Source organism: Chionomys nivalis, chromosome 14 (genome assembly GCF_950005125.1).
Source record: "Chionomys nivalis chromosome 14, mChiNiv1.1, whole genome shotgun sequence".
NCBI classification, from domain to species: Eukaryota; Metazoa; Chordata; class Mammalia; order Rodentia; family Cricetidae; genus Chionomys; species Chionomys nivalis.
In genome coordinates this window covers 25,076,200-25,095,312 of record NC_080099.1, presented here as the reverse complement: position 1 = coordinate 25,095,312, position 19,113 = coordinate 25,076,200, and positions in this window count along the sequence as shown.

Genomic DNA, 19,113 nt, shown 5'->3' with positions numbered 1-19,113 from the left:
GCTTCTCTGATTTCCCTCTCTGCTTCCTTATCCTTAGTGTATAGGAAGGCAAGCCAGACCCAAAAAGAGAACATGGGATGTACTCACTCATATTTGGTTTCTAGCCATAAATAAAGGACATTGAGCCTAGAATTCGTGATCCTAGAGAAGCTAAATAAGGAGGTGAACCCAAAGAAAAACATATAGGCATCCTCCTGAACAGTAACCTTCATCAGGCGATGAAAGGAGACAGATACAAAGACCCACATTGGAGCACCGGACTGAAATCTCAAGGTCCAAATCAGGAGCAGAAGGAGAGAGAGCACGAGCAAGGAACTCAGGACCGTGAGGGGTGCACCCACACACTGAGACAATGGGCATGTTCTATCGGGAACTCACCAAGGCCAGCTGGCCTGGGTCTGGAAAAGCATGGGCTAAAACCAGACTCGCTGAACATAGCAGACAATGAGGACCACTGAGAACTCAAGAACAATGGCAATGGGTTTTTGATCCTACTGCACGTACTGGCTTTGTGGGAGCCTAGGCAGTTTGGATACTCCTCTTACTAGACCGGGATGGAGGTGGATGGTCTTTGGACTTCCCACAGGGCAGGGAACCCTGATTGCTCTTAGGGCTGACGAGGGAGGGAGACTTGATTGGGGGAGGGAAATGGGAGGTAGTGGTGGGGAGGAGGCAGAAATCTTTAATAAATAAATAAATAAATAAGAGAGAGAGAGAGAGAGAGAGAGAGAGACCAAACTAACACTGTATACCCTATCTGACCATAATGCAATAAAACCTAAAATTTAACACAAACAAATCTATAGAAATCACACAGATTCATGAAGAATAAACAACTCAAAACTGAATGACAATTTGTTCAGAAAAGATATTAAGAAAGTTTAAAAATTCTTGGAACTGGAACTAAACAAAAATGAAAACAACCCAATAAAACCTCTGGGACACATTGAAAGCAGTCCTACGGAGAAATCTAAGCTCTAAACTCTTACACTAAAATATCAGAAAGAACCCTCCAAAATGACTTACCTATTCAACTTTTAAAAATGGTAAAGGAAGAACAAACAAAACACAAACCCTTCAGGAGGAAGAAAATCAGAGCCAAATTAATGAAATAAAAACAAAGAAAACAACATAGATAATCAACTAATCTAAGAGTTTGTTCTTTAATACGACAATTGACAGGACTTTGACCCAATTAGCCAAAAGAAAGAAATAGAGAATCCAAAATAACAGAATTCTAAAAGAACAGGGAGACATAATAACAGCTACCAAAGAAGTTCAAAACATTATCAGGGAACAATTTAAAACCATCTTTCCATTTATTAGGAAACCCAAAAAGAAATGGACAAATTTCTAGATTCTGCCAAACCACCAAAATTAAACCAAGAAGTCAACAATCTAAATAGACCCATAAGAAACTGTATTAAAACAATAATAAAATCTTCCAAGTAAAAAAGTCCAAGTCCAAGTGGATTCACAGAAGAATTTCACCAGATATTCATCAGTACTTTTTAAATTATTCAAAAGAAAAGAAGTAAAAGAAGGAGCATCCCAAACTTCTTCTATGAAGTCAATATAACAACACTGGGTAAAGAAAAAACAACAACACAAAAGAAAACTTTAAGCCAAAATTTCTGATGAACAAAATCTAAAATTTTCAATAAAATACTCTCAAATGGAAATATGGACACACACCAAAAAGATCATGCACCACAACCAAGTTGGCTTTATCCCTGAAATGCTAACATGTGCAAATCAATGAAATTAATATACCACATAAATGATCTTAAAGACAAAAAAATCACACAACAATCTCAATAGATACAGAAAAGGCCTTTGGCAAAATAAAACACGACTTCATGATAAAAGCCTTAGAGAATGAAGGATTAGAGGGAGCATAACAGAATAAAAAATATATACAGCTACAAACATACAAAATGAGGAAAAACTTGAAGCAATCCCACTGAAGTCAGGAAGGAGACAGTGCTGTTCACTAATATCTCTGCTCCTCAATATGTGCTCAAAGTGCTAGCTGAAGCAATAAGACAAGATAAGAAAATTAAAGGGATACAAAAAGGAGAATAGTGCTTACTCTTGGTTGTCAATTGGACTCCATCTGGGATTAACTAAAATCCCCAAATGGAGAGGCATACCTGTGGGGGGTTGTGTAATTTGAAGTGGGAAGATGCACTTCTAATCTGGATCTTTGGGGTAGGAAGACATGCCTTTAATCCAGATCTTTTGATCTTGGAAAAGCCACCTCTAATCTGGGCCATGTCTTCTTCTGGAAGCTTATATAAGGATGCAGAAGAAGGAAGCTCTTGCTCTTTGCCTGCTTGCTCACATCTTACTAACAAGTCCATTCCTTTACTGGCATTAGAACCTAGTTCTTCAGGATTCTGGCATATTCTGAAGACCATCTGAAACATCCAGCCTGATGGGCTGAACAGCTACTGGATTCTTGGACCTTCTGTTCATAGAGGACAACCTGAGTCCTTTTAACAAATGATCTTTCTGTATATAGAAAGCAATTCATCCTATAAGCTCTGTTACTCTAGAGAACCCTGACTAATACAAAAGGAAAGGAGTCAAACTCTGACCTTTCACAGACGTGATATTATACATGAGAGATCCCAAAGCTCCATCAGAAAATATCGACAAACATTCAATAATTTTAGCAATATGACCGGATACAGAATCAACTTGTAAAATCAATAGTCTTTCTATACCAACAACAAACATACAGAGAAAGAGATGGGTGGTCACATTCACATTTACTGTGACTTCAAGGAAAAAATGATACATTTAGGAATAAACTTAACCAAGGAGGTAAAAGATTTCTACAGTGAAAACTTTAAATCTCTGAAAAAATTTAAAAACAAAACTAGACTATGGAAAGCTATCTCATACTCATGGGTTAATAGATTTAATATTGTGAAACGATTATTTTGCCAAAAGCCATTTGCAGCTTCAATGCAGTCCTAATCAAAATGCTCATATCATTCTTCACAGAAACAAAAAAAAACTATACTAAAATCCACAGAGAGCTAGAAAATACCCCATAAAAGCAAAATAAGCCTGAACAAAAGGAGTAATGCTTGAAGGATTACAATTTCAGACCCTGAGATAGATATATATATAGTAAAGACCTATAGTAATAAAATGATATGGTACAGACAGGTATATCGATGAAGAAATCTAATACCCAAAATGAATACATGTAACTACAGCTGTCCATTATTTGATAAAGATGCCAAAAACATATGGTGGGGAAAAAGAAGATTCTTCACCAAATGGTGCTGGGAAAACATACAGAAAAGTAAAATTAGGTCTTTGTCTATTACTTTGCATAAAAACTAACTCCAAATGGGTCAAACACCTAAATGTGAAACCTGGAAACACTGACGCTGCTAGGAAGAATCTAGGATGAACCTTACAAGATACAGGTGTGGCAAAGGACTTTCTGAATAGGACTACGTTTGCCCAAGCATTTAAGCTGACAACTGGCATGTGGAGCTTCATAAAATCTAAAAGCTTCTGCACAGCTAAATAAACAGTCAAGTGAAGAGAAGATCACAGAATGAAGAAGGAAGGAGGAGGTGAAATAATAGCAAGAATGACTGAATAAAGTTATAAGGAATTATATTGATATCTATATACTTAAAATTATGTATAATGTATAATAAGCCTGAGTACATATACACATATATAGTTTGAATATAATTTTCCCATCTGGGCTGACAATGCTCCCCACAAGAGCCATAGGCTACCTAACAACAACCTCAACACTAGGCATGAGAAGCCTCCTCTTAAGATATGAGATAGACCTGTTCAAGAGACACCCAAAACATAGGCAGTTGCTTTTGCCATTGACTGCCTCCCAGACATAGAAGGTCCCTGTTACTTCAGACATCGTGCACTTCAGACACAAGACCAAGGAGACCTGAATTGGATCAGATCTGAGAGCCTCTTCCCTGAGGACTAGCTTTCAGGGGACCTGAAGTCACCATACAAGTTTCCAAAGGAAAGAAGTAATTGATAGTTCTACTCAGCAATATCAATAGTTCTAGCAATATCAACTGGAGCAATAACCCTAAGGGTCCAAGAGTAGGTACTCATAACTTCTCAGTAATCAGCAGTTCACTAATTGAACCTCAGGCTGACTCAATAGGAGGGAAAACATGCCTGGTACTGGAAACGTAGCCAAAAGCCCAGGCTAGCGAAGTCATAGATCTTAGAGGGGAATCCCCAACCACTGGCTTACTAAAGTAGCATAATAATTACTACATTATCAAATTTACCTTATAATCAGAGATTAGTGTAGTCCTCGTACCTTATCAAAGAAACTTCTCCCAACGGATGCAAGCCGTTACAGAAAATCCCAACAATCAAAATGGAGGAGCAAGAGAATTTGTGGTGCTTAGTGTCAGCTGACTTATCGACAATACAATTCCTACACTAAAGTCTCAAGGATCACTATGAAAAAAAGCATAAAGACTGTAAGAGGCAGAGAAACAGGGAGTTTGCTGTGAGCCCCCGTGAAGTCTCATCAACAGGGCAGCTTAAACAAGACCTGGATAATAACAACACCAATAGACATGCTATTGATACCAAGTAGTCAGTCTTGACATAATAAACATTACACATCTTCATCCCCACCCCGTGTGTGTGTGTGTGTGTGTGTGTAGCAACAATTAAAGAAAAAGAGGCAATGAATTTGAAAGATAACAAGGATGTGTATGGGATAAAATTGTTATTTCAAAAATAAAAGATCATGATAAAAGAGCGATAAAAAGAATACAAATTTAGCATTCCAGGAAGTTATTTGTCATACCTTTACAATTACATTCTCATGGAAAATGACAAACAAAACTACGACTCATATAAAAAAAATAAAATCAATGAATATTTCTCTTTTAATGGACTTTTTGCTAAGCCTTAAAAAGTTATTTCTTATGCAAATCAAAACAACTCTGAGATTGCGTCTTAGACCTGTAAGAATGGCCAAGAACAAAAACACTGATGACAACTTACGCTAGAGAGGTTTGGTAGTAAAGGGAACACTCCTGCATTGCTGGTGGGAGTGCAAGCTGGTACACCCCGTTTGGATATCAGTATGGTGATTTCTCATAAAATTAGGAAACAACCTTCCTCAATACCCAGTAATACCACTTTTCGGTATATACCCAAAGGATGCTCAATCGTGCCACAAGGACATGTGCTTAACTATGTACATAGCAGCATTGTTTGTCATAGCCAGAACCTGGAAATAACCTAAATGCCCCTAAATGGATATGGAAAATGTGGTACATTTACACAGTGGAGTACTACACAGCAGAAAAAAATAATTACATCTTGAAATTTGCAGGCAAATGGTTAGATAGATAGATCTAGAAAACATCATATTGAGTGAGGTAGCCCAAACCCAGAAAGAGAAATATCATATCTACTCACTCATAAGTGGTTTTTAGACATAAAACAAAAAAAAATCCTACAAATCACAATTCCAGAGAACCTAGACAACAACGAGGACCCTAAGAGAGACATATGTGTATCTAATGTACATGGGAAACAGAAAAAGACAAGATCTCCTGAATAAATTGGGAGCATGGAGACCATGGAAAAGGGTTGAAGGGGAGGGGAGAGGAAAGGAGGGGAGCAGAGAAAAATGTATGCTCAATAAAATCAATTAAAACAAGAAAAGCGAATACATATCAGAGTGGAAATGTAAAAAAAAAAGGGTTTTTCCTTAAGTTTATAGTTCTAAAAAGATATGCTACTATTGTCAATCAAAGAGGCTTAGATGATAAAACAGTAGGAAAAACTGATCATGTTACTCCATACACCAGTTATTATTTGTTACCTAGAATTATGTGGTTCAAACCAAATAGAAAATATATGAAATGGCAAATCTAAGTGTAAGATTGCACCAAATTTAAAAGTCTTTAAGAAATAGAGGAAAATAATTGTATCTTTTGGAAATCTGAGAAATACAAGAATCCAATCCATCAATGCTGCCACCTGGTGGCACTGGCATTCAATGATTTGAATTCAGAGTACCTAAACTGAGATCGGGTGGAGTCAGGACAACCAACAAGAACTGAGGAAAGTCAAGACTAATTCTGGTTGTCATATTAAATTATATGAGAAGATATATCCAGTTCATTGAGATGAAATTATTTTTTCCTAACTAAAGAGCCATCTTATAGCAGTGGGAATATCAAAATTAAGAACAAAAATATTGAAGACATACTGGGATCCTCTGTGGATAGCTCGAGTTTCTGCACAGCTAACTTGCAGGTGCCTGTGATTGGCTGTCTTTCCAAAGGTTTTATTCTCCAAAGCACAGGAAAGGAAGACTGAGTGGGACATTGTAAGAAATTCAGCCTCCCTGTGCTCAGTGCTCCTCCCTGACACAACTCTCTATATGTGTCAGCAATATCTTGCCTTCCCTGTATCTACTAGAAATGGAGGCTCATGGAATGCAAGGTAATAAATTTGGGGTCCCACTAAAAAGATATCCACTGTCTGCAGAACAAATCACACTAAACAAAATGTTGTTTATGATACTGTTTACACACTTTCCTCCAAATAGCCCAGACAACTTGATAACCTTAAATTATTACATATAATTGCAACATACTAACTATACTCTTAGTAAATAATATACACACCATAAAATATAGACTCTATGGCCAATTTGCTTCTGGCAGTCTAAAAGATTTGGAGAAAGTTTTTCATAACCTTTAGTTTGCCGGCAAAAAATGTAGAACATCTCTTTGGACAAATGAATTTTGTGTTTCTAATCAACTTCCTTGTTTGAAAGCTATTATCCAAGAAAGAAAATTAGAAATCTGGGTCTCAAGTTTATATAATCAGTATTAACTAATTTAATAAGATGAAAGTTGTTTTTTTTTTTTTTTTTTTTGGTTTTTCGAGACAGGGTTTCTCTGTAGCTACGGAGCCTGTCCTGGAACTAGCTCTTGTAGACCAGGCTGGCCTCAAACTCACAAAGATCCACCTGTCTCTGCCTCCCGAGTGCTGGAGATGAAAGTTCTTAAGACTATAGAAAACATACTCTTTCAAGTTTGGCACCAATGGAGTACTTGAAGAGAAAGTGTTATGTGATTTAAAAGGAGAAATATTTTGTTTAAAACAAATATTTAGGCTCTGACCCTGTTTCCTAGCAACTCTGAGAGCCCTTGGAGTCTCCAATGTGAACCTTATTTTGTATGATAGCAAGATGGCTGATGGCTGGGACTCTGGGAGCTTCATGTTGGGAGCTAGATAAGTCGTACCATTAGCTTTGTCTTTACACTGCTTCATTAGCTAACTGCTAATTGTAAATTTTCATTTTTCAAAGTAAGAAAAAACACTCCTCAAAAATTTCCCTGACAATTAACTCGTTCTGTGGTCAAAAGACAAAACTGGAACCTCACTAAACAACTGTTCGATGCAGCGTGAAGTGATGAGGGTAAATCCCTCAGGTCATGACTAATGGCAGCTGTCCTCCTGTCCTGTCCCAAGCTCTTGAGTGACACCCTACTGTCACTCACACCTTCACAGTTAGACAAGATTGGGCATGTGCAGGGTGGCATTGCCAGAGACGGTTTCACAATTAGACAAACTAATTTCCCCTCTCTAAAATGAGTGATCATTCAAGGAATATTATTTTTTGTCTCATTCTCTATAATCCCCGCACAGTTCTCATTGCCAATCCCAAGCGTCTTTCCAAATTCATTACCACCACCTGCTTCCACACAGCATGAAGATGTCAATCAATCTCTGGCCAGGTGTCGTTTCCTAGCTGTCACTGCAAGTCTCGGTTGCTATTAAATCTGTCCCTGCTGGCTTATGGTTCTTACCCACAGTAAGATAATGTCTCTTCTATTCCTATTCTGACAGCAGCTTCTAGAACAGAATGGTAATGGATTGATTTCATAAGCTTCCTATCTTACATGAACACTCTAGAGGTCCCACAGAGCACACACTCCCTCCCTAAAATCCAGACATACTATTGAGTGCTTGCTTTCTTCAACCTAGTAGCATCCTGTGTTACCTGCCCTTCCCAACATTGGCAATTAAGGAATTTAAAGTATTCTTGCAAACCTCTATAGTCCTGGAAGTAGAGAAAATGCAGGTTAGACCACTGGAAGTTCAGGATGCATTCCAAGTAACAGGATTTCCAGTTAGTAGAGCCTGAAATTGGCTCCTTTATTGATATTTTTTAAGTTAATCAAAATCACAAAGCAAGTCAATGGTTAAGCAAATACTAAAACCTCTGAATATTTAAGCATAGGATGTCTGAGTTATGGCTTGCTTATGTATATATTCATGTGTATGTGTTCATGTAAGTGTACGACCTCTAGTGGCCATACCAAGCTGGGACTTAGGTAGGAAATTCTCACTCTCTTGTCTTACACTGAAATCTTTCCAGTCTCATCTCTAGCCCTGTAGCAGGGGTCTGTCCACTCAAGCTTCCTCCATTCCCCGAGGATTCTGCACAATCTTGGAATGGACCCAGATTTTTCTCCTTCCTAAGGACTCTCTCAACTCCTCTTTTAGCCCATCTCATTCCTTTTTGTCAGCCTCTAACTGCCCAAAAGCACTTTCTACCAGGGACCCCCAGTTGCCACACCTGGCAGGGACTCAGGTAGGTAAGTCAAACTATCCTTCCTGTCCTCCATTGTGATCTCTTCACTATCACCCTCAGCCTGGTAACAATCTACTTACAGGTGCCCCTCTGCCCCTCTTCCCACTTCACACAGTGGAGACCCCAACTCTTGGCAAAAACCTAGAGTCCGACCTTTCTTTCTTTTTTTTTTTTTGTTTGTTTGTTTGTTTGTTTTTGTTTTTCAAGACAGGTTTCTCTGTAGCTTTTGGAGTCTATCCTGAAACTAGCTCTTGTAGACCAGGCTGGCCTCGAACTCACAGAGATCCACCTGCCTCTGCCTCTGCCTCCTGAGTGCTGGGATTAAAGGTGTGCACCACCACTGCTTGGCTAGTCCGACCTTTCATCCCAAACATCTCTCCAAATAACTCTTTGCCTTACTGCAACATACTTGCAAGATCTCCTCTTCCTACAACATCTCCAAGTTCCTATGAAGCCCACCTCTAGGTGTGAACAGGATTCCCTTAGCTCTTTCCTGAAGTTCCTTTTCTCCTAGTCCTCCTCTATGCCTTGCTGCCATCACCTAAAATGCAGAAGTGTTTGTTATCCTATCCATCATGCAATCCTAAGGTTCAGAGATGCCAATGGAAAATAAAGGAATAGAACACACCCAACAAAGACATGACCAAATATCAACACCTCAAAAATTGTCTCAATCATTCCAAACCCAAATGCATAGACATCAGTGTAAAAAAAAACACAGTCAATAACAGCCAAGATAATACGCCTCTACCAAATTCTAGTACTCTCACTACAGTAGGCCTTGAGAAATGCAACATAAAGCACAAACAAGGACTTCAAATTGGCTTTTATAAATATGTTCAAACACACTAAGGAGGATATGAATAAGTTACTTAATGAAGCCTGTGAAAACACAAACAGTAGATTGGAATAATGGAAACTATTCACAATATGAAAGCAGAATTTAACAAAGAAATATAATCACACCAGGGGCTGGTGGTGCACGCTTTTAATCCCAGTTCTAGGGAGGCAGATGCAGGCAGATCTCTGAGTTTGGGGTCAGCCTAGTCTATAAAGTAAGTTTTAGGATAGTTAGGGCTATATGGGGAAACCCTGTCTCAAAATGCCAGAAAGAGAAAGAAAGAAAGAAAGAAAGAAAGAAAGAAAGAAAGAAAGAAAGAAAGAAAGAAAGAAAGAAGGAAGGAAGGAAGGAAGGAAGGAAGGAAGGAAGGAAGGAAGGAAGGAAGAAAGAAAGAGAATCACTAAACTAAGCCATAACTGAGAGAAATGGAAATAGAAATTTTAGGAAAACAAAAACTTCAGAAGTAAACCTCACCAAAATAGTACAAGAAAAAGAAGACATGGAAGACAGAATATCAGGTATTAAAGATAGGATAAAAGAAATTGATACCTCAGTCAAAAAGAAGGATTAAATCTTATTTTAAAAATCCAGGAAAAATATCCAAGAAATCAGGGACACTGAAAATACCACATCTACAAATAATAAAAATAGAAGAAGGAGAAGAAACCCAAGCCAAAGGCACAGAAAGTACTTTCAACAAAATTATATAAGAAAAATTCTCTAGCCTAATAAAAGAGTCCCCGATCAAGCAAGGTACAAGAAGCATACAGAACACCAAATAGATAGGAACTGATTCACCTGTGTATCACATCTGCTGATTTTGCAACATTAGTGAGAGTGGGGAATTGTCAAATAGCCTTTCTTTTGGAAACAGCAGGTCAGTGGTTTCTCAGTTCTGAATTCTGTCAGTCAAGACCTTACTCATCCTTCCAAATACAAGAAGCTGAGAAGACACGGTTGTGTCTTTTCAGGTTGTCACTGATCACATGCGGGACAATGGAGAAACACAGAAAACCTTCAGAGCAATTGCTAGAAAGAGGTTTTCTTCTTCTACTAGGGATAAAATTTTAAAGTAGAAAAGAAAGCAGTCATTCTGTCAGGTCAATCGGGTAGGTTTCAATCTAATTCTTCATCTATATCAATTGCAAAAAACAAATAAAATATTTTCTAAGTGAAGTCAAGTGACTTCATCCCTCAATGTGGTTTCACCTGAAGCAGGTGGAAAGATTCCTGCCCACAACACTGAATTCTCCATCCATTGCTGTTTTCATAGGGAGGATTCTCTCTCTTGGGTAACTGAAAGCTTGAACACAGAGAAAGTTATTTTAATTATATTAGCAGATGTTTGACACTGCACACCATTAGTAGGTGCATTAAAGTGCTGAGTTTAAACACATATGTTTATAAATGACAGCAAGGCTTTCAATGACTCACTCACGCACGGCATACACTGTGAGGGACATTAGGCTGACACTTCAGGAAGCATCCCAGGTTATAATGCCAGATGGATGAAAGATAATGGAAAAAGCACTGAAAGAATTATTTTATTCACGTTGTCATAATTCTATAATGGTAATGGCAGGAAGCCCGCAAAGAAGTAACAAGGGAACTAACCTAGCATATGAGTTACAAGCGATACCCTGTAAAATGAATATTTAACCAGTCATTTACAAACTGTGACCCTCACTACTATACACCGGAACTTAGGGGATGTCGCATGGCACATGAGAAGCATTTATCAGGTAGACGGTTACTAGGCTTACCCTCCAGAGTCTTTGATCCAAAAGGTTTGGGCAAATTCAATGACTGCCCCACCATGATACCAAGACTAGTCATCAGCAGCTCTGCTGAAAATACTAACATGTGTCTTCTAGTCAAGGCTGATTAGGAAATAATGCAAAACATCCTATACTAAAATCTACCAGAAACTGTGACTAGGCTGGTGAAGTGCCAAAATCTGTGTTTTAATTAATAACTAAGGTGAGTTCTTAGATGATGTAAGAGTCTAGCTAAAACGAATTTTAAGGATCCTCCCAGGTAGTAAATTCCCAGTGTATGTTCTTCTTTCAATGCGTAAGTTACAAAGTAGTGAATTCACTTCCCCACCAGACATGGTCTTCATGTTCACCAGAAGGTAGAAGGTCTTTTAGTTCCTAGGTTTGTTTGTTATAACCATTTTTATTTGTGGTGGTTTTATTCCCTTTCACACTTGCTGGGTCACAACCCCTAAGTGATGAGACTGTCATTAACATTTTTGCATTTATTACACATGCTTACCTTGTGTCTAATTTCGAATAATTAGTTTTCAGATTCTAATTCTGAAATTGGCTATTCGCAGCTAACTCTCTCCCGTAATTACTTATTCCTCCAGGTGTTTGGAGATCTGTGTACGGATGAGAGGGTGATACAGACAGATAGATGCAAGTTGTACAAACAGGTCAAATTATTGTTTGCCCCACATCAACAGAGTGAAGTCTCACTCTCAAATAAGTATTTGAATCTGTCTACAGTTAAAAAGCTAATGCCAAGAACAGCAAGATGCTTTATTGTCTCTCTCTTTGTGGACATTCTGGCCCTCCCTTTTGTGAAAGGATCCAGAATCCCCTACAAACCTAAAAAAAACTCTCTGGATACCAGTACAGTGAATTTTTGGGTCACCAAGAGCCTGTAGGTTTACTCTGGGCTGCTTCTGGCTTCAGTGCTGGCTGATGTTGGTAATGGTGATCCTGTCTAGTTAACTCTTCACACCTTCATTAACCTAAGTTAACCTATGTATCTGAAGGTGAGAGAGTGGGAGAGTGGGAGGGAGGGAAGAGAGAGAGAAGGAGGGGATAGAGAGGAAGAGAAAGAGAGATTTTAAATTTTTTCAATGTTTGCAAACTTCTAGAAATGGAAGCTCTCTTCACTAACTCTTATCTTGAAGCCCGAGGCAGATCTTTTTTTCTCACTAGCTCAAAGCTTACATTTCCCTTCTTCCCCTGGCCATGTCATACTGAACACCTCGGAGGAAAGATCTAGTGTTCATTCTTGGCATGTTCGTGCTTCACTTTTTTTTTCCTGGTAGCTTTCTTTCATGTTTCTCTTCCTCCAAGTCTCCACCAGCCTCAGTCGTCATTTGTTTTCTCTATGACACTTAGAGTGGGTGAAATGGAATCTTAATGCAGTTTGATCTTGCATTTTCTTGATGGCTAAAGATTTCTTTTAACACTTTTTCAATTTTTTTGGTTTGTAAATCTAGCCTTTAATGGCTGAGACATCTCTCCAGCCCTGGTTATATTTCTTCTTTGATGAGAGTGTATTTGGTTCATTATTTAAATTTGATAAATGGACTAAATACACTATAATTATATTTAGTTCAGTTATTATTAGAATGGTTTGGGTTTTAGATGTTTAAACTGGGAAGTTTATAATGGATCCTAGATATCAAAACCCTACTGAATGTATAATTGGCAATGGATTTTCTCTTAATCTGAGGGCTATCTCTTCAGCTTTTATTTTCCTTGCAGTAAAGAAGCTTTTAAATTCTATACAACACTATTTGTGAATTATTCACATTATACATACTGTACTACTAGTATCCAACTCAGAAAGTCTTTCCCTATGCCTCTCTCTTCAGTTGGTTCCCTGGTTTTCTGCTATTGAAAGACTCTAAATGCATTTGTAAGCCCCCTCAACCCTAAGAAAATGTAAAACTTTAAGAAAAATCTAAAGTCATTTCTGATGACTCTCAGTACTTCCCCACCTCCCCTGGGAACCAAGGACATAACAGCTATGTATGCACGTACTGAGATGTTGGAAACTTTCCATCTCCCTGAATAGGGGCATGATAACCCTTAGGTGTTGACTCAGTTACTGATGTTTTGACTTAGTCCCTGGGAAGGGGCAAAGTGACCTTCAGAAGTTTCCCTTTACCTCATCTGATCTGGCAATCACTCTCCAGCTAATTATTGGTAATAGCCTTTTTGAATAAGCCAATCCAATAAGTTAAAAAAACAACCTACAGGTCCCCCCCCCCCGTCTCTGTGGCTTTTTGCTTTAAAAGATGGGCTGTAACAGCTGTGGATGTCCTTCATATCCCGAACCTGAGGGACCCTGTCATGACAGAATAAAAAATCCTCTTGCTGTTTGCATCCGCACGAGTGGTCTCGACTGATCCTTGGGTAGGGGGTCTCTCCAGAAGAAAGACATCCTTCGGGGGGTCTTTCACTATCAGTCTTAAGTCTTCCACTAAAGTCTTCAATCCATCTTTAACTTATTTTTGTGTAGAAAAAGAAGTATGTGTATAGTGTTCTTCTATGTCTACTTTTTCCTGTGTCATTAAAGAGGCTGTTTTCCAATATGTGGCTTTTATATTTTTGTCAAAGATGACGGCTGTAACTCTGTGAGTTTGTTCCTAGGATTCTTCCGTGTAAGTTTGTAACTATGTGAGTTTCTTTGTTTGACGGCTGTAACTGTGTGAGTTTGTTCCTAGGATTCTTCTGCGTAAGCTGAGACTACTCATTTGCTTTCTGGCTGCCCAGACCCAAATAATCACACAGAAACTATATATTAATTACAACATTGTTTGGACAATAGCTTTGGTATATTCCCAGCTAGCTCTTACATCTTAACCCATTTCTATTAATCTATGCATCACCATGAGGCTGTGGCCTACCGGAAGTTTCCAGCATCTGTCTCCTTCAGCAGCTACATGGTGTCTCTCTGACTCCACCTTCTTTCTTTCTGCATTCAGTTTAGTTTTCTCACTTAGTTCTAGTCTGCCCTGCCATTGGCCAAAGCAGATTCTTTATTAACCAATGGTAAGAAAACATATTCACAGCATATGAAGGGAATCCCACATCACTTCAATATTCCACTTCCCTGTGTGCCTGGTTTTATGCCAACACCACACTGGTTTTTGTTACTATAGCTTTGTATTGTAGTTTCCAATCAGGTATAGCTCCAACACTGCTTTTTCGTCTAATGATGTCTTCTATATATCCCAATGAATATTAGTGGTTACCTTAGTTCTATGAAGAATGTCATTGTAATTTTGATACAAATTGTGTGAAATCTTAAGGTTGTTTTTCGTAACGTGTTTATTTTAACAACATTAATTCTGTCAATCCAAGAGTATTGGAGATCTTTCTATCTTCCAGTATCCCCTTTTTCCAGTGTTTTAAAGTTATATCTATGGGTGTCTTTCACATCCTTGATTAAGATACTTTTAGGTAATTTTGTTTGGTTGGTTTGGGGTTAGTTTAGTTTTATTTTAAGTTACATGAATTTTTTTTCCTTATTTCTTTCTCAGCAAATTATTGGTATATAGAAAAATATTTAGTATTTGTATTGATTTTTTTATTCTCCTACTTTGTTGAAAATGATTATCAAATCCGAGAGTTTTCTAGTAGAGTCTTTAAGTGTTTTAACATTAAGTCATTAGCAAATAGAGATAATTTGAATTCTTTCTTTCATATATGTATCATTTTATTTCTTTCTCTTTCCTTAGTGCCTTCCTGAGAATTAAAAACAAAAACAGAATGAGTGGCCCCCTCATCTCATTATAGATTTTAATGAGTATGTTCTCACCGTCTCCTCTTTATATAAGGTTACTATAGATTTGTTAAGCATATTCCTAGTTTTGTTAAGGCATGTCCCCTTCTAATCCTAATTTCTTCAGGGGTTTATCATAAGAGGATGGTGATCATGTCAGTAGTCGGTTATGAATTAATTGAGCAGATCATGTGTACACATTGATTTATGTGAATATTGGCTTGGAGGTGATATATGACATTTTTAGTTGTTGATAAATTTGGTTTATATGAATTTTATTGAGAGTTTTTACATCTTTTTCAATGGGAAAATTGGTTTGCAGTTTTCTTTTGGTTGTATCCTCATCCAGTTGGCATCAATGCAAAGCTGACCTCAAAGCATGAGTTTGATGCTGTTCTTTTTCTTTCTAGACTATGGGACATTTTCAGGAGATCTGAGATTAGCTCTCTTGTAAAGGTCTGTTAGAACCTGACACTTGATTCTTTCTAGTTGTAGCCTTTTCTTTGTTCAGATTGTACTTCAGTCCCATTGCTTGTTATGGGTCTGTTTATCCTGTTTATAACCTCTTAGTTTAACTTTGATGGGCTATGGGGAAATCATTTGGTTCCTTCTAACTTATCCAGATGTTTTTATCAATTTGAGAATTGGAGCAAAATGGGAATGGTTCAAGAGAGGGTAACTGTGAGGAGCTAGAGGGAGCATGGGGGAACTGATGCAACTTATTTTATTACCTATTTTAGAGGTAATTCATGGTAGTGTTTAACGCTAAAATCTCTTTTCTGACCTTTAGTTAGGATGAAATCTCTATTGATGAATATTGAAGTCTCTCACTGTAACTATAGCAGCCCTTATCTTTTTCCTTTAGGTCCTCAAAGTATTTGTTTTATGAAACTGAATGCCAGCCCCAATATTCAGTTATGTATATTTTAGACTGTCACTACTTCTTGGTATATTGTTTTCTTTATTAATATAAAGTAAACCTCATCTCTTCAAGCTGGCTTTGATTTGAAGTCACTCATATTTCAGTAACCACAGTAGCTTTTGTTTGCTTGGTAAATTGACTTCCATATTTTAGCTCCCAAGCTGCCATTGTCTCTGTTATGGATTTGTGTTTCTTGGAGACATAAAAAGTTGGATCTTGTTTTTGTTTTTCAGTCCAATCACCTAGTTTTCATCTTTTAGAGAATTAAAACAGATATTTGTGCCTATTGCTGAGAAAAGTCTCATGATTCTTCTAACTTTGTTGATTGTCTCCCTGGTTGTTCATTGTCCCTTTCTTTCTCCCCTGCTTGTATTAGTGATTTGCTAGTTCAGTGTTGAACAGGATGGTCTTTTTTTTCTTGGATCTTCTTTTGTTGTTTTCTTCTTTCATAAGGTCCCTTCCTGTGCTGCCATAATTAAGGTGATATTTATTCTTCTGTGCTTAGGAAGAGCATGGTTGCTATGAATTGTTTTTATTAGTATTTATCTTGAAATACTCTGTCAATATAAAACATAGCTTTGCTGAATGCAGTACTCACAATTAGCAATTATTTACTTCCTGGGTTTAGAAAATATTTTCCATTTTTCTCTGGCACATAGGGTTTCTAATAAGAAGATTGGTATTATTAAAATATCATTGCCTTTTTAACTGAATTGGTGTTTTATTAGTTATCTTTATGTCCTTGCATAGAATACATTGACCAGGACAAGTTACAGAAAAACAAACATTATTTTGGCTCACAGGTGTGGAGGGGTAGAGTTTGTGATAGTGGGGACAGCGTGACAGCAGGCAGCAAGCACGAAGGAAGTAGTAGGAAGCTGAGCACTAACCTCCTGAACTACAAGCAGAAGCAAAGAGAGAACAAAATGGAAGCAGGCAAGGCATTTTAATTTCTAAGCCTGACCCCAGTGACTTCCTTCTCCAGCAAGGTTGCAACATCCAAATCCCCACAAATAGCACCGAGGACCAAGAGTTCAGATGTCCAAGACTAAGGGAGACATTTCTCAGGCAAAGCACCACAGCATTTTTCCCATATTGATTCGAATATATTGCTTCTTAGATTTGTACTCCAGGCATGTTCTCCATAATGTGATTTTGAGCAGCTCTCAGGTCGTGTCTATTTGGTCTAATGCCTCTATGTTTGTGGCCATTTCTTTCTATGGAATGGGAGTTTTCCTTGTATAATTTTATTGAGTAAATTTTCAAAATTCCCAGTTTCCATGATGACTTTCTCATCTACATTTCTGATACGTTTCGTTCATGTTATAGACATTCTCGCCCATCTTTCTACTTAATATTATTTGTCAACTTGGGAAATGGGCTCCTGGAAATCCCTCTGAGGGTTTTTCATGATTGCATTAATTGATGTAGGAAGATCCATCTTAACTGTGGATGAGCCCAGTCCCCAGGATGGAGTCCTGGGCTGACCAAAAAGGAGGCCAGTCGAACGCATTTACTCGGTGCTTTCTGATCAATGAGATCAGCTGCTTCAAAATCCTGGTGCATTGACTGATCCATGAAGATGGACTGTTTCTTAAACTAAGGTTAAAAATAAACCCTTCCTCCATTGAGTTTCTGTGTCAAAGTACTGCATACAGCAAAAGGAAAGTAAAGTACTAGCTTCCCATCTGTGTTTCTGACTTTCTTCTCCATGTTCTGAATTTATTGCCTTCCTTCACTTACAATTACTACAAGTAAACTCTTGCATTCTATATCTGCCATTTTGCCCAGTTTCAGTACCTTTGCATGCAGCAATTGAAGATTTAAGACTTGGGGGAGATGTGTTCCCTTGCTGTTTCATAATCCTTGTCTTTCTGCTGGGACTTCCATATCTGTTGGTTTGTATATCTGCTCCTGTTCTATTTGAGGATCATCTTACTGAGCATTCTGCTCTTGAAAGCTCAACCCTTAGAGTTCGAGAATAGAAAATGAATCGAAAATAGAAAATGCTGTAATTACATAAATAACTCTAAATCAAACACCATGTAGTAATACGCTAGAAATTATTTATTAAAGCCTACCAGTAACTTCCAGTAGCCATTGAACAGTAAATGGTCAAATAATGTAACATGTGCTCTGAAGTTCAAAATTATTTACAGTAAGTATAGAAAAAAATAAATGAATTAAATAAGTGAAGGTATTTGGCAAGGCAGGAGATAAATATACAAGCAAAGGTAAAGGAACGAAAAGCAGGTCAGCAAGATTGCTCAGTGGGTAGGGACTCTTGCCACCAACCCTGATAACTGAATTTGAGCCTCAGAATCCACCTGGAAAGAGAACTGACTCCAAGGACTTATCCTTTGGCCTCTACATACACACACACACACACACACACACACACACACTAAATAAATACATATAAGAAGTCTTTAAAAAGAAGGAAAAGGAACAATGGAGAAGAAAGTTGTAAAGTAGAAGAATAAAATGCTAAGTTTTAAATAAAAAGATTGTGCAAAAAATAAAAATCTATAAAGAAAATTAAATAAAAGGAGTAAAAACAACACAAATGTTCTTTGTAAATAGAAAATAAAGTCAAAGAAATGATAAAAACTAGTAAAAAGTAAAAATATAATGAAGAAAATAAAAGCAAAACTATCAAAGAGAATGCGTCAGAGCAGCTTCTCACTGGTGTGAGAAAGGGGTGCCTGCTGAACTCAGAAACTCCTGTCTTCCTGGGGTGAGGGAGGTGCAGTTCCTGTACAGGACAGTCGTCGGGGCTGTCTTCACTTCCGTAGCATCCTTCCTTATGTCCCTTACGTCCGTGAGCCAGGCAGGTTCCCCGTGCACTCAGGCTGCAGGTCTCTACACCCTGCAGTGACCAACATGTAGCCTTGGTAGTCTCCCGTGTGAACTGGGAATGGAGACAGAAAATGTAATAGTAAGAACTGTCCAAGTAGACCTGTCTCCAAACTTTCCAAACCTACTGAACAAGCATTGTACAACCTGCTGAGGGCTGAGACTGCAGAGGCTTCATAGGCCATGGAATGCAGCTTTCAGTGCCACGGGCAATGAACTTGGTGATAGACAGTTTGCTCCAGAGGTTGACCCACCAATGACCATGGGCTCAAGGCTATTGGAATCTCCAATCTCAGGTGATGAGGTCTA